Source organism: Narcine bancroftii, chromosome 2, assembly GCF_036971445.1.
Source record: "Narcine bancroftii isolate sNarBan1 chromosome 2, sNarBan1.hap1, whole genome shotgun sequence".
Lineage (NCBI taxonomy): Eukaryota > Metazoa > Chordata > Chondrichthyes > Torpediniformes > Narcinidae > Narcine > Narcine bancroftii.
The window spans coordinates 60526964-60543962 of NC_091470.1; the positions used below are offsets into that span (position 1 = coordinate 60526964).

Sequence of the window (16999 nt, forward strand, 5' to 3'; positions counted from 1 at the left end):
CCATGTGCCAAGCACAATTCCAAAGCTATCTACAAATTTACCGAATACACCATAGTTGTCGGCAGAATCACGAGGTAATGAGGAAACATAAAGGAGGGAGATAAATCAGCTCATTGAGTGGTGTCACAACAGCAACCTTGCACACAACATCAGCAAAATCAAGGAGATGATTGTGGACTTCAAGAGGATGCAAAGGGAACTGACCCAGTCTTTAAGGGCTCAGTGGTGGAGAGGGTCAAGAACTTCAAATTCCTGGGCGTCAGCATCCCCAAGGATCTAACCTGGAGCAATCACAAAGAAGGCTTGCCAGCGGCTATACTTTGTGAGGTGTTTGAGGAGATTCGATATGTCACTGAAGACTCTCGTAAACTTCTACAGGTATACCATGGAGAGCATTTCAGCTGGCTGCATCACTACCTGGTATGGAGGCGCCAACTCTCAGGACAAGAAAAAAACTCCAGAGAGTTGTTAGCTCGGCCTTCAAAATTACAGGCACCAGACTCCATCGAGGACATCCACATGAGGCGGTGTCTTAAAAAAAAGCAGCCTCTATTCTCAAATACTCCCAGCACCCAGGCCATGTACCATCGGGAAGAGGTACAGGAGTCTAAAGACGAGCACTCAACGGCACAAGGACAGCTTCTTTCCCGCTGCCATCAGATTCCTGAATAATCAATGAACCAAAGACACTGCCTTAATTACATGCAAATTGATTGATTTTTATTGTTGTAAGGTGGTTTATATGAAAATTTGCTCTGTGATGCTGTCTCAAAATACTGAATTTCGTGACTTGTTCATGACAAAAAATTATGATTCTGAATACAAGGTGGAAATTTTCAGACTGCATTTCCCTGTAGGAAGTATCAGTTTTTGGTGGTTTCCATTCAAACAGAATTTTTTTTTAAAACTTCTGAAAATGAAAACCTGGCAAAGAACTTACTTCCTTTATAATTGAACCAGATAAGGATTTTAAAAGGGATACATTTTTTAATCAGAAATGCAAATTTTGAGTGATATAACATTATTTTTCACTGACTTTGCATTATACTGACTGGAAAATTATTAATTTTATTTCATGATGTTGATGGCATCAAGTGCAGCTAGTCTGTTCTTGTTCAGATTATAAATTTGATTGAGTAGTTTGCATTATGCGTTGAACTGACGGTGTTGTATAAAAAGCTTGTACTTTGATATGCCTTCACAGCAGCCTGAGAAAAGAACACGAGGAATACTTATGAAAATATATCTTTAAATTAATTGGGACTTTTTCATTATTCAAATTAGTTTTTTCTCTCTCTTTTGCTGTTTCATTCTTTCTTCTGTACACAGAAAATGTACTCTCCCATTTCTCATTTATGGAAATTAGATCTCAATTCAGAGCTCGTAAAACAATACCAATCTACTGAAATGAATACTTTGACATTATCACATATTACCCATTGATTCTTGTGAAAAATTGCCAACTTCCTGTATGGTATTAATCAGATAAGATTTAGTTGGAGTGAAAATCAAAAGTGAGCATAGTTATATTGTTTATAGGTTTGCTTAACTCATTAGAACAGCATGTTCCATTTGTGGCTGAGACATAGCAATATGGTCCGAGAAGCTTCGACAATTGGTCTTCAGCTAAACCTATGCATTTGCTGATTTACTTTGAGACAATGACATGGCGTTGGAGGCTTGGAAAGGGCTATTCTCAGTTGTATTAATTCACTGATAGATATATTTTAAAATGGAAGACTGATCCATAAAAATAAATTAAATTTAATGCAAATTAATGACTGGATATGTACTAAGAAAGGCTCTATTTAAATGAAACATCATTTTATTTATTATTCTTCATTAAGCAAAATATAGTCCCCTCCATAATGTCTTTGATAAAGACACTTTTTTCCTTTATTTGCCCCTCTGATCCACAGTTTTAAATTTGTAATCAAACAATTTACATACAATTAAAGTGCACATTCCAGATTTTATTCAAGATTATTTGTATACAGTTTAGTTTGACCATGTAGAAATTATACCATTTCAGAGCACCATGTTATTTGGGATATTTGGCTTCACTGGTGTTTGTGAGCACTCAGGTATGTTTAATTGCTTTGTTGGTGTAGATATAAGAGAGCTGAACTTGCTTCTAAGATTTTGATCACCTTTGGAGTCTGTAGTTGCCATTTTTCAACATGAGGACCAGAGTTGTGCCGATGAGCAAAAAGAACCCATTATGAGGCTAAAAAACAAGAATAAAACAGTAAGAGACATCGATCAAACCTTAGAATGATCAAAATCAATAGTTTGGAACATCATTAAGAAGAAAGGACGTACTGGTGAGCTCAGAAATCGCAAAGAGACTGGTGTTCCAAGGAAGTCTCCACTGCTGATGACAGAAGAATTCTCATCATAATTAAGAAAAATCCCCAAGCATATGTCCGACAGCTCAGAAACACTCTTCAGAAGCAGGTGTGGACATATCAACGACTACTGTGCACAGAAGGCTTTATGGACAGAAATACCAAGGCTACACTGCAAGATTCCAACCACAGAAGGGATGGCCAGATTACAATTTGCCAAGAAGAATTTAAAGAGTCTGCAGAACATGAAGGTGCGGCCCTTCTGGTATGACCTCTATGACACCCTAACCAAGATCACGGGAGTCACCTTTCCAGAAGACTCAGAGCTTTGTCTTCTGGGGAACTTCATCATGGTTGGTAGATCACTAATTCTCAAATTAAATTCACAGAAATTGCTTTATGAGTGGCCAAGAAATGCATCGCAGTTACATGGAAGCTTGACTCTTATCTCCTCATGGACAGGTGGTCTTCGGAGATGAATAGCTGCATCCCACTTGAAAAGGTTGTAAACAGTCTGAGGAAGAGATATATAACACCTTCCTAAAAATCTGGCAACCTTATTTAGAGTATATAGGTACCTCACTGTCACCAATATAGGGTTACGATCGCTACTGGCTAGCCAGTAGACCTCCGTAAAGATAACGAGGGAAGGGGTTGATTTGATGTTGTGTTTATGGCAGTGTCAGCCAAGCTCTCGTGATAGCGGTGCTTGATGGCTGCCATGTTGTATTTGGCTTTGGCGTATGCTGTAGTTGAAATGGAATAGGAGGATGGAAAGAGGCATGAGGGACATCCAATACCTCCACCCCCCTGCACCCCATTGTCCAGCACAGCCACTAACCACCACCCCCGTCCAGCATTGTCCCCCCCATACAGCACAACCACCACCCTCCCATTTAACAGAACCACCCCAACCCCGATACCTCCCTGTCCAGCACAGCCACCAACCCCCGTCCAGCTCTGCCACCACCCACCACCCCACGCAACCCCCCCCCCACCCCCGTCCAGTGGCTTCCCCCTGAGTCCAATGGGATTCCATGTCTAGGGTTTGATGAGGGACCACATAGTTCCTGAAGGGGTCGAAGGTCTAAAAAGTGTGGGGATCCCTGGTTTAATAGGACTTTATAGAGGAGAGGAGGTGGAGGGAGGGGACCTCTTGATGTTTTGTATTTGGTATGTGTTGATTGTTAAATTTATTGAATTGATAAATAAAATATCACAAAAAAAAAGAGCCTGCAGAATTCTGGACAGATGAGACCAAGATTAATCTGTGTCAGAGTGATGGCAAGAGCAAAGTGTGGAGGCATAAAGGAACTCCACAAGATCCAAAGCATTCCACATTTGCCATGGTTTACATCTTGCAGTGTAGCCTCGTATTTCTGTTCAAGAAGTCTTCTATGGACAGTAGTCATTGACATATCTACAACTGCCTCATGAAAAATGTTTCTGATCTGCTTTTCAGTCTCCTAATGGCTTCTTTAACTTTCATTGGCACAACCCTGTCCTCATGTTGAAAAATGTTAACTACAGACTCCAAAGGTGATTAAAATCTTAGAAGCAAATCTAGCTCTCTTATACCTGCACCAATGAAGCAATTAAACATACCTGAGTACTCACAAACACCTCTGAAGCCAAATGTCCCAAACATTATGGTGCCCTGAAACGAGGGAACTATGTACAAAAAAATGCTGTAATTTCTACATGGTCAAACTAAAATGTATACAAATAATCTTGAATAAAATCTGGAATGTGCACTTTAATGACATGTGAATGGTTTGATTATAAATTTAAAACAGGGGCAAATAAAGAAAAAGTGCCTTTGTCACAAACATTATGAAGGACACTGTATATCATTAAATTAGACTAGATGGTAGGGCATTGAGGAGGGCAGCAGAACAGAGGGATCTGGCAATTAGACATGCTAGTGAGGATAGAAATAGGAGGAGAATGCAGCTTAACTTGTGGCTAAAGATATGGTTCAAGAAGGAGGGCTTCAGATTTATGGATCATTTGGGTCTTTTCTAGGGAAGGTGGGACCTGTACCAGCGGGACAGTTTGCATCTGAACTAGAGAGGGACTAATATCCTTGCAGGAAGGTTTGCTAGTTACTCTTTTGGGGGGCAGGGGATTAAACTAGATTTGCAGGGAAATGGGAACCAGAGTGCCAGGGCAGATAGTGGAGGGGAGGTGGAATAAGATGATGTGAAGAATGCATATAAAGACAGAAATCAAAAAGTAGTGTATGGTAGAAATAATGTTCTCAGCTTCATCTATTTCTATGCAGGAAGTACTGTATGAAAGGCAGATGAGCTTAGAGCATGAATCGGCACATGAAATTGGGATATTATGGCTATTAGTGAAACTTGGTTGCAGGAGGGGCAGAACTGGCAGCTCAATGTTCCAGGGTTCCATTGTTTCAGATACGATGGAGTGGGAGTGATAAAAGTGGGAGGAGTAGCATTGTTCCTCAGGGAAAATTTCACGGCTGTGATCAGACAGGACAGAACAGAGGGCTCATTTTCTGAGGCTATATGGGTGAAGCTGGGGAATGGGAAAAGTATGACCACATTAATGGGGTTGTATTATAAACCATCCATTCTCAACAGAGGCTGTACAGCTCCCCTGCGGGCCACAACAAATTTAAGGGGAGGCCATGGACTGAAATCATTAAATATTTTAAAAGTTTTTTATGTAGTCTGTAGAAGAGAAGTACGAAAGAAACCAACTAAACTTGATTGTTTCACAGGGAAGGGGGCCTGTAAACTTTGAGAAGAGTCCTAAAGGGGCTATAGCCACAAAAAAGTTAAGAGTGGGTGTTATAAAGTGAGAATTGAAGAATCAAATCTGCTGCAAGATAGCAGGCAGTCACAGGAAACAGAAAGTTGCTATATTAGGTGATTTTAACTTCCCACATATTGACTGGGACTCTCCCATACTGTAAAAGGAGTGAATGGCTTAGATTTTGTCAAATGTGTTTAGGACAGGTTTCTAGATCAATACATAGCTAGAGAGTACTATACTGGATCTCCTATTAGGGAACGAGACAGGACAGGTGACAGAAGTATGTATGTGTAGGGGAAAGTTAGGTCCAGTGATCATAATGCCATTAGTTTCAAGAAAATTATGGATAAGGATAGGTCTCGTCCTTGGGCTGAGATTCTATATTGGAGAAAAGCTAATTTTGAGGAAAGGAGAAAGGATCTAGAAAGTGTAGATTTGGGTTAGATTGTTTTCTGGCAAGAATGTGCTCGGTAAGTGGGAGACCTTCAAAGGTGAATTTTTGTAGAGTACAAAGATTGCATATTCTTGTAAGGATTAAAGTCAATGTTAACAGGCATAAGGAACTTTGGTTTTCAAGGGATATGGATATGGGGATCTGGTTAAGAAGAGAGAGGTGTGTAGCAGCTATAGGCAACAAGGAGCTACTTGAGGAATAAAAAAAATGCAGTAAAAGCAGTGGGAAATTGGGAGGACTAATAAAAGACATGAAGTTGCTTTGTCAGCAAGGTGAGGGAAAATCCTAAGGGCTTCTAGAGGTCGGTTATTTATGGAGACTGAAGAGATGGGGAGATCTTAACCATCATCCCCTAAAAATTGATCATCAAACTTCAAGACCCGGGGCTCAATGCTCTACTGTGTAATTGTATCCTGGATTTCCTCACCTCCAGACCACAATTAATGAGGATTGGTAAGAACATCTCCTCCACAATCTCCATCAGTACAGAAGTACCATAGGGCTGTGTCCTTAGCCCCTTGTTCTACTCACATTACACCTGTGACTGCGTAGATCAGTACAACCACAATACCATCTACAAATTTGCTGATGATGCCAGGGGTTGTATAAAAAGGAGGGATGAGTCAGCATACGAGAGAGAGAGAGAGAGATTGAAACCTGGCTGAATGGGGCATCAACCTCACACCCAATGTCACCAAAACCAAGGAGCTGATTGTTGACTTCATGAAGGATGTACCATCCAGTAATCATTGGGGGATCAGAGGAGGAGAGGCTGGGCAAATATAAGTTCTTGGGAGTCACTATCTCAGAGGATCTTTCACTAATGGCATCATGAAGATAGCGTATCAGCACCTCTACTTCCTCAGGAGTTTGTGGAGGTTTGGAAACCCTGGCAAATTTCTGCAGATGTGCGGTGGAAATTGTGCTAACCAGCTGGATCATGGTCTCTAATGGGGACACCAATATCCCTGAGTATAAAGCCCTGCAAAGGGTAGTGGACACAGTCCAGGACATCACTGGCAAAACTCTCCTCACCATCAACAGCATCTACAGGGAATGCTGCCTTTGCAGAGCAGGAGCGATCATCAAGGATCCCCACCACCCAGCATGTGCTCTGTTCTCGCTGCTACCATCTGGAAAGAGGTCTAGGCATCATAAGACTCACACCACGAGGTTCAGGAACAGCTGCTCCCCTCCACCAATAAACTCAATCAGGGATTCTTTTAATGACTCTTACTATTGTACTTTGTTTATTTCCTCTCTGTATTGCAGTTTGCTTACATTTCTTTATTTGTTTACATGTGCACATTGCGTACAGTTCTCCCCCCCCCCCCCCCCCTCCACTGTGAATGTAGTAATTCTGCCTTACCTGCAGGAAAACGTATCTCAGTGTTGTATGTGATGTCAGGTATGCACTCTGAAATCTGAAATAGGTTCTTTGCTTCCGTGTTTACTCAGGAAATTGCCAGAGTCCATGGATGTGAGGCAAACAACCAGTGAGGTCAATGGAACCTATAATGATTAAAAAGCAGGAGGTGTTTGCTGTCTTAAAGTGAATAAAGGTGGATAAATCTCCTGGGCCTGACAAGGTATTCCCTTGGACCTTAAAGGAGAATCATGCAGAAATTCCCAGGCAGATATATTTAAAATGTTCTTAGCCATAGGTGAGCTGCCAGAGGATTGGAGGGAAGCTCATATTGTTCTGTTTAAAAAAGGCTCCAAAAATTACTTAGGAAATTATAGGCCTGTGAGCCTGTCATCAGTAGTAGTTATTGGGAGGTGTTCTAAGAGATCAGATATACAGTACATGTATCGATAAGTCAGGGACTGATTAGGGATAGTCCACAAGGCTTTGTGCATGGTAGGTCGTGTTTAACAAATCTTTCACCTGTAGTTTTTTTTGAGGAGGTTACCAGGAAAATTGATGAAGGAAAGGTTGTGGATGTTGGCTACATGGACAAGGTCCCACATGGGAGGTTAGCCACGTGAGTTTGTAAACTGGATTTGACATTGGCTTTATGGGAGAAGCCAGAGAATGGTAGTGAATGATTGCCTCTCTGACTGGAGGCCTGGGACTAGTTGTATGCCTCAGAGATTGGTGCATTATTGTTTGTCATCTGAACCAATGGTCTAGATGATAATGTGGTAAATTGGATCAGCAAATTTTGTAGATGTCACAAGGATTTAAGGTGTAGTGAACAGCGAGGAAGGCTTTCAGAGCTTGCAGAGGGATCTGGACCAGCTAGAAAATGGGCAGCAATTTGGCAGATGGAATTTAATACAGACAAGTGTGAGGAATTGCATTTTGAAAGGACAAACCTAAGTGGGACATACACGGTATAACAATACAATGGTAGGGTACTGTGGAGTTGGGTAGAACAGAGGGATCTGGGAATTCAGATACATAACTCCCTTAAGGTAACTTCACAGGTAGATAGTGAGGTTAGCTACTATCACATTGGCCTTCATTCTGAAATGCTTTGAGCATCTGGTGATAGCATGTATCAAAGCAGATCTCCTAGAGACAATGGACCCATTTCAGTTCAGCTATTGAAGAAACCGTTCCTCTGATGATGCTATAGCCTTGTCCCTCCACTCCATCCATACCCACCTGGAGAACGACACCTTACATGCCAGGCTGCTGTTCATTGGCTTCAGCTTAGCGTTTAATGCAATCATTCCCCAGAAGCTGTCCTCGCTTGGACTTAGCACCCATCTTTGCAACTGGAATCTGAACTTCATTATGGAAAGATCACAGTCTGTCCAGATCGGTAGCAGAACATCGAGCACTGTCACTCTGAGCACAGGCACACCACAGGGCTGTGCTCATCCCACTCCAGTTAATTCTACTAACCCACGATTGCATCGTCAGATCCAGTTACAACAGCGTCATCAAATTTTCAGATGACTGTATTGGGAAGGGTTGTGGCTGTCACATGACAGCACTGCCCCCTATCTAGTCAGAGGACACACCAGCTGCCAATCAAGGTTTGGTTCTGCCCCACCCATTAGTTCACTCCTTGCCATTAGATACATGTAAATTACCTGGACTGGACTCTCTTGCCTGTCTGTACTTGGCCTTGGGCCATTAGCTGTTGTAATTGGATTAACACTCCTGGCACTGAGCCATTGTATCTCTGCCAATGACCTGGGCTGGAGCCTCCAGCACTATAAAGGTGCCATGTGTTCTTTATTCTCCCTTTTTGCCAGCTTGGGACCACCCTGTTTCACTCCAGGCCTAGAAATGTGTAAGGTGTTGGGAGAAGCTGTTGGTAAGATGTGCACTGTTAAAAGGGTTGGGAGCATTTAATTAGTGTCCTTTGTAACATAGGGCCATGCCTGCACTGAATCAAGGAGTGGTGGGCATTGTAGTGATTTTTCCTTGTTCATTGTATGTACTCGCCAAGGCAAATAGCGCCTTTGGAAGACTACACAAAAGAGTCTGGAAAAACAACCAACTGAAAAACCTCACAAAGATAAGCGTATACAGAGCCGTTGTCATACCCACACTCCTGTTCGGCTCCGAATCATGGGTCCTCTACCGGCACCACCTACGGCTCCTAGAACGCTTCCACCAGCGTTGACTCCGCTCCATCCTCAACATCCATTGGAGCGCTTTCATCCCTAACGTTGAAGTACTCGAGATGGCAGAGGTCGACAGCATCGAGTCCACGCTGCTGAAGATCCAGCTGCGCTGGGTGGGTCACGTCTCCAGAATGGAGGACCATTGCCTTCCCAAGATCGTGTTATATGGCGAGCTCTCCACTGGCCACCGTGACAGAGGTGCACCAAAGAAAAGGTACAAGGACTGCCTAAAGAAATCTCTTGGTGCCTGCCACATTGACCACCGCCAGTGGGCTGATAACGCCTCAAACCGTGCATCTTGGCGCCTCACAGTTTGGCGGGCAGCAACCTCCTTTGAAGAAGACCGCAGAGCCCACCTCACTGACAAAAGGCAAAGGAGGAAAAACCCAACACCCAACCCCAACCAACCAATTTTCCCTTGCAACCGCTGCAATTGTGTCTGCCTGTCCCGCATCGGACTTGTCAGCCACAAACGAGCCTGCAGCTGACGTGGACTTTTTACCCCCTCCATAAATCTTCGTCCGCGAAGCCAAGCCAAAGAGAGAGTATGTACTCCAGTTCATTGTGTGTATGTGTGTGTATTTTGTTCCCATGCTATTTTCCCCAGGTTCGTTATTAATTGTCCATTATTACTTTCCCACTGTTTCTGTAAATTGTGCATGTGTCCATGTGTGTGTGTTGTATCTGATACCATTCCCCACACCCATCGGAGAGTGTAGGACAGATTGCCTGCATAATGGAAGTTCATTGCACAATGGAATTTTTTTTTGTATTTGCTGGATTGCAATAAAATCCTAAATGTACATATTCACAGAGTAAACTTGAGTTGAATTAGAGAGGCCTCCATAGATATTTGCATCAAAGTCTAGTTTATCGTTGTGATCATTTGTGAAATTTTACTTCAATATTTGCATTAATATGTCTGGTGCTTAGTTATTTTTTAAATTGTAAGTTTTTATTTCTGTAAATTTAACTGAAAAGTGCACAAGGCCCATCTACTACCATGAAATCAATAAAAGGTATGCAGTATGCAATATTACAGAGATTAGAACAAAGCAGGATAGTCCCAGCTTCAATATCAGGTCCCCAAAAAGTTTGGCTAATTTCCTTTGTTAAGGAAGTAAAGCACCAAAAGGGAATTGAACTCTGGGAAATTTATATGGGACTTTCCTACAAAGCCCAGGAAGTTGCATTTCCCTTTGAGTCCAATTTATGGTTATCAAGAGTCAGTCAGTGCCTAATTTCCTATATAATAAAAAATAGCTAAACCTTTTGGGGGAATCCAGGGTTATCCTGCTTTATATCATGTGGATACCTGGGCCACATCCTGTACCACAGTGGCCAGATTAACTAGAATTATGAGGAGGAGGAGAGCTGGTGACCTATTGCAACCTCTGACAAAAACAGAAATATTAATTCCAGATTTCCTTTTCTTATAGAAAAGGGGCTATTACCCTTGGTGGAGCAAAGAAATGAATGAACACAAGTCATTTGTAAGTTGGCACTAAAATATAATCCAAAAACATTAAAATACAGAAAATAGGCCCTCCTAGTCTGTTCCAAACTAAATTTGATGTCTAGTCCTACTGACCTCCACTTTGTCCATAAGCCCTCCATACCCCTCCCATCCATGCACGTCCAAATATACATATATATAAATAAATGGATATTTTGTAAATATGATAGTCTTGTATGATTAGTGTGAGCAGTTCCTTTGGTTGTTCGGCATCTCACTTTCATGGGAAGAAGCTATTTCTTAGCCTGGTGGTGCTGTCTCTAGTACTCCAGTATCTCATTCCCAACAGGAGTAGTTGAAAGATGCTGTGCGTGGGCTGATAAGGGTACACAAGCACTTTGCACACCATGTTCAAATAATGATCCCAGTATATAACATCAATTGGGGTGGGGGGGGGGATGAGAGGTTGGGAGACCCCAGTGATATTCTATCATTGGATTCAATGCTCTACAGCAAATATACCATACTGTCTTGCAGTCGGCTAGGATGTTCTCAATAGAACTCTTGTAGCTTTGCCCGCTTCAGTCTTCTTAGGAAGTGCAGTTGATGTTGCGCCTTCCTGACAACCGAGAAGCCCACGATCATCTCCTTCATCTTGTCCACATTGAGATTCATGTTGTTATTCTCACACGTTTTCATTTTTTCCACCTCTTCTCTGCAATGAGACTTATCGTTATTGCTGATGAGACCAACTGCTGTTGTGTCATTGTTTTGAGTGAGGAAACTGGTTTGGTAGGTCTCAAAGACAAGGAATCTGGACACACAGAATATTTCTGTGTTTTGTCAGAGGTTGCAATAGGTCACCAGCTCTCCTCCTCCTCATAATTCTAGTTAATCTGGCCACTGTAGTACAGGATGTGGCCCAGGTATCCACATGATATAAAGCAGGATAACCCTGGATTCCCCCAAAAGGTTTAGCTATTTTTTATTATATAGGAAATTAGGCACTGACTGACTCTTGATAACCATAAATTGGACTCAAAGGGAAATGCAACTTCCTGGACTTTGTAGGAAAGTCCCATATAAATTTCCCAGAGTTCAATTCCCTTTTGGTGCTTTACTTCCTTAACAAAGGAAATTAGCCAAACTTTTTGGGGACCTGATATTGAAGCTGGGACTATCCTGCTTTGTTCTAATCTCTGTAATATTGCATACTGCATACCTTTTATTGATTTCATGGTAGTAGATGGGCCTTGTGCACTTTTCAGTTAAATTTACAGAAATAAAAACTTACAATTTAAAAAATAACTAAGCACCAGACATATTAATGCAAATATTGAAGTAAAATTTCACAAATGATCACAACGATAAACTAGACTTTGATGCAAATATCTATGGAGGCCTCTCTAATTCAACTCAAGTTTACTCTGTGAATATGTACATTTAGGATTTTATTGCAATCCAGCAAATACAAAAAAAAATTCCATTGTGCAATAAACTTCCATTATGCAGGCAATCTGTCCTACACTCTCCTAGTTTGAGCAATTTAGGTACAGAGGCTCACCGCATTGTTTCCAAATGCTTGGACAGAAATGAGAGTATTATTCTGTATAAAAACTACCACCAAAATTTCCAGTCTAATGAATTTCCTCTCCGATGTATCTCTGTAAAGAGCAAGACTTTCATGTGATTAGCCTCATACTTCCGTTAATGTCAGCTTGAAGGAAGTAACTAACTGATAAGCTCAAGAAAGATAAGGCTGTAGCCTCAAATTAACGCAGACAGACAAATGAATGTTTTTTGCATTATTTGTAACACATTGTGCTGGTGAATACTTTGTGGGATCGTTGGGTTTGAAGAGTAATGATGAAACAATTAGATTGAAGAGATTGATTTTGTTGTGCAAGTCATAAACATTTTGTTAAATTAGGAACAAAAAAATGAGTTGCTGGATGAACTGAGTGAATCAGGCAACAACTGCGGGGTCAGAGGGAAGGTTGATGTTTTGGGTCAGGGCCTTTCATCAATCTGATGCAGTATCCCGTGGTGGCTTCTTCTGAGACTGTTACAGCGCTACCAAGCAACAATTAGCTTGGGGTAAACCTTTTGATCTTACCTTCTTCTCAGTAGTCAGTTGTTTCACCTTGAACTCAATTCCTGTAGATTAATTGAACATGTGGGGAATCCAGAGCTATGTGGTAACATCAATCCATTTATTGAAGTTACATAGTACAGGTACTCCCTGAATTTCAACCTATCCAACTTACATCCATCCGCACATATGACCAATTTTAGAAAAAATATAAATTTATGCTGTTTATGTTGTATTTGACAAACTACAACAGGGATACAGGGCATGTAAGAGCCAAAGAGTGCGTACTTACCTTTTTAGTCAGTGTCCCGGGGTCCTTAGGCTGGGCATGGCAATCTTGATTCCTGTGAGCATGCTTAATTCTTCAGTTGGCACATGCGGTGGGCTTGCATATTGGAGTTTGGTTGGTGCATGCATAAGTTACGGACACAAATTCAATATCGCCAGGGCGCTTAACTCTCATGCATGGGCCAACCGAACTCCAATGCACAAAACCACCACGCATGGGCCAACCGAACTGCAATACACAAACCTACCATGCATGTGCACAGGAATCAAGATGGCCACACCCAGCTTACAGACCCTGGAACCCTGGCTAACAATATAAGTTTGGACCAGAATGTGCAAAGGTTAATGGTTAATCAACAAATTCAAGAAGCTTTAAGTTGTTGTTATCAAATCTACGATGAAAAAGATTTGATTTAAAAGTTTGCTTTAAGCCTTCAGTACTCCACATGCACGGGCAAAATTCCAACTTACGTCCAATTTTGAGATACTGCTAATCCTTCAGTCCTAATTACAGCCGTAAGTTGGGGAGTATCTGTAATTATATTTGAAGAATGGAAATCCTCAATGTATCATCTGTGGCTTCATGGCAAAACCTGAGAATGTTGTGAGAGCACATCCTTCTCTAAATTTAGATAGATGCCCAAATGCACAACAGATAGAGCAGTGCATAGGAAACATTTCCATCTCTCAGGTGGATGGAGATCCCTTGGGAGTACTTTAAATGATATCTGGCTGTATCCTTAGCCTCTAAGCAATATTTATTTTACAAATTATATCCACTAAAAGTAGTTCCTGGTTATTATAATATTGCTGTTTGAGAGAACTTTTAGTCACAAACTGGCTGCTAAATTTCCTACATTGAAAGTTATTTTGGGTTGTTATACAACATTATTACTGCAAGCCTTTTTAATTGAACATTTCTGAAGCTACCACAGCTATTAACAGACCAATTGGGAAAGAAAAGGCAGGATTAAGGACAAAGGGGAGAGTAATTCCTAAAAGACGAGTACATTTTCTGGAGTTTCAAAATGGGGTTGACTGGAGTACATGTGGAATCCAGCAAAATAAAATTAATTTTGGTTCAGCAAATTATTCCCAGACTGGCACAACACTGCTATTTGGCACTGACAGCTTTTACCACTGAATGTTGAATTTCAATATAAACCATTGGGAAAGGCCAAGTGTGATTTGACTCTTTTTAAAATAATTATTTTTGGTGAAGAACAAGGCAGATTAAATTAAATGAATCTAACTGAATGAAGGCAAATGGAATGTTGGCCTTCATCGCTAGAGGAATTGAATTCAGGAGTAGGGAGGTAATGTTGCAACTGTATAAGGTACTGGTGAGACCGCACCTGGAGTACTGTGTTCAGTTCTGGTCTCCATATTTGAGGAAGGATATACTGGCTTTGGAGACAGTCCAGAGGAGGTTTACTCGGTTGATCCCTGGGATGAAGGGGTTGACTTATGATGAAAGATTAAATCATCTAGGATTGTATTCGCTCGAGATCAGAAGAATGAGAGATAGGATAGATGTAGGAAGGTTTTTTGAGCTGGCCGGGGAAACTAAAACGAGAGGACACAGTCTCAAGATTCGGGGGAGTAGATTTAGGACAGAGATGAGGAAAAAGTTTTTCCCAGAGAGTAGTGAATGTTTGGAATTCTCTATCCAGGGAGGTGGTTGAAGCTGCTTCATTAAACATATTTAAAATTCAGTTAAATTTTTGATATGGGGAGAAGGCAGGTAGGTGGAGTTAGGTCATAAATTAGATCAGCCATGATCGTATTGAATGGCAGAGTAGGCTCGATGGGCCATTTTTGGCCTACTCCTGTTCCTACTTCCTATAACTTTTCAGGCTGAATTAGCCTCCTGTCTCTCACACCTCCGTCCAATACCCCATCCCCCTTTGGCCTCTCTACAGCTTCTTTCCCTCATCATATGCATAACATCATCCTCTTTTTACTTTAGTCTCAATAAAGGGTTCAGGCCCAAAATGTTGACTGACCATTTCTACCCTCCCTGAGATTCATTGGTTAATAATAATTATGCCAGGTTTGGGTTGTGGGGCTTAAAGATCACAGAGAAATGTTGTAATCAACAGCATTAGATATAAGCAGAATTAACTGCCTTCACTTAGACTTGATCTCCACACATTCAAAGGGATTCAGTGCAAAGGAACATGAATAGGTATCACAATCATTTAGAATGGGCAACCAAAATATGAATTTCTCCTGAATACATTGAGGTACTTAACACATTTTACCAATTATTGATGAATTGTTTATTTTTGCAGAGTAGGTTTATGTCTCTACCAAAATATAGCCTATTTACAAAATTTACAGTATTCATGTGGTAAAGTGGGGAATTTCTTTTTGATGGATTGCATTTGTACCAATACACAACTCGTTAACATTGTCACTGTTCCATATATATTGTATAAACTATCTTACCTAAGCTCTTTTCCACCGAGGGCTTTTTTACTATTGTACTATTTACTATTGTATTTGATCATGAGTTGTTTATGTAAAACTCTTTAGAAAATAACGGGTAAAATTAGTTAGTGAGGAATGTTATTCCACTGTATAAACGTCAGTGAGAACATCATCTTTATCGCCATGTAATCAGCTAATGGTCTGTCTGCAGGGAATATCCTCAGTGATCTGCAGGAAAACACTGATGATCCCGTCATATGGTTTCCTGGACACAGATCAGAATGAACTGGCAACATTTATCATCACTAGAAGTTTCATAAAAGCATCAATACCTTGACTGGATGATGATAAGAAGGGCGGTCCCTTTCAAATCCTTCAAGATCTGGAAAGAGATGTAATAAACTTTGTTTTGGTTCATCACAAATTGTGCAACACAGTACTCAATTAACTAATTATTCCCAGGAATGCACACATAGACAAACATGAACTCGTACTGGAAAATTATCAGCTTGTTGACTGTTACCCCATGGTCTTCTCAAAACTTGTTGGTCAATGACTGAATTGTGCAAACTAGTATATTCCAAGGTACAGGACAGGGAGCCAAGTGATTCACGGATGCTTGGTGCAGCTACCACAGAGTTTAAGGGAAAAGGCCTCGGAAAGCCTCCTCCTACAAAAACAGACTGGAATCTGTACAAAAATTCAAGATTGGAAGTAGAATGATCTATATCTTGTATTGTTAGGGTGACTTATGTTTTGTTTACATAAAAGAATTCTATGAATGAAAAATCTTTGAAAAAAGGCACATTATTCAAGGAACATTGTAGTCTATTAAGTGGTGAAGAATGAAATATAAAGGAATCTGCACATCCAATAAATGACTAATTTCCAAATGGCAAGCAGGTAGAAGACACTTTTAATTCTGGACTGAATCTGTAGGAATATTATCACCCACTTCCATAACTACCGTAGTTAAATTATTTTGTTTTTAAATTTTCACCCCTTAAATTTGGACCGACCATTTAGAACTGTTCACGTAACAGCTACAAGATTAGTATTTCCATTTATTAATTTCAACTGTCCTTCAAAATGATTAGCCAATAATTTTGGTGTCACTCTTCCCTTTACACAAAATGTGCACCTAAAACTACAATCAATACTTTAATATCTATATCTCTAGTTTCATTAGAAATGTTATGTATTTAAAAAAAGCATTGGTGGGTGAGACCACACTTGAATTCACTAGGTGCGATTCTGGTCGTCCGGCTAAGATGGAAGGGGTGCAGAGATTAATCACGATGTTGCCAAGATGAGGGGTGAATTATTAGGAGCGGTTGGACAGATGTGCTTTTGTTCCCTGGAAGATGAATGACCTGATAGAGGTTTATAAAATCTTGAGGGAGGATAAAATAAATGCGAAGGGCCTTTTGGCCAGGATAGACAATTCTATAAATAGAGATTTAAGGGGAGTCTGAGGGATAGCTTTTTTCACTCAAGAGTTCTATGTAGCTGCAATGAGCTGCCAGAGGAAAGGATAGAAGCAGGGACATTAACAATGTTTG

General features: G+C 40.8%; 1 long non-coding RNA gene across 1 annotated transcript; it reads right to left on the reverse strand.

Moving 5' to 3' along the window:
- Window positions 1–1966: 1966 nt before the first annotated feature.
- LOC138752351 (uncharacterized) lies at window positions 1967–15914 on the reverse strand. The gene is made up of 3 exons (XR_011350549.1): window positions 15770–15914; window positions 6953–7095; window positions 1967–2227 (listed from the first exon to the last, which is right to left on the reverse strand). It is a non-coding gene; the product is annotated as an uncharacterized lncRNA (long non-coding RNA).
- Window positions 15915–16999: the final 1085 nt, after the last annotated feature.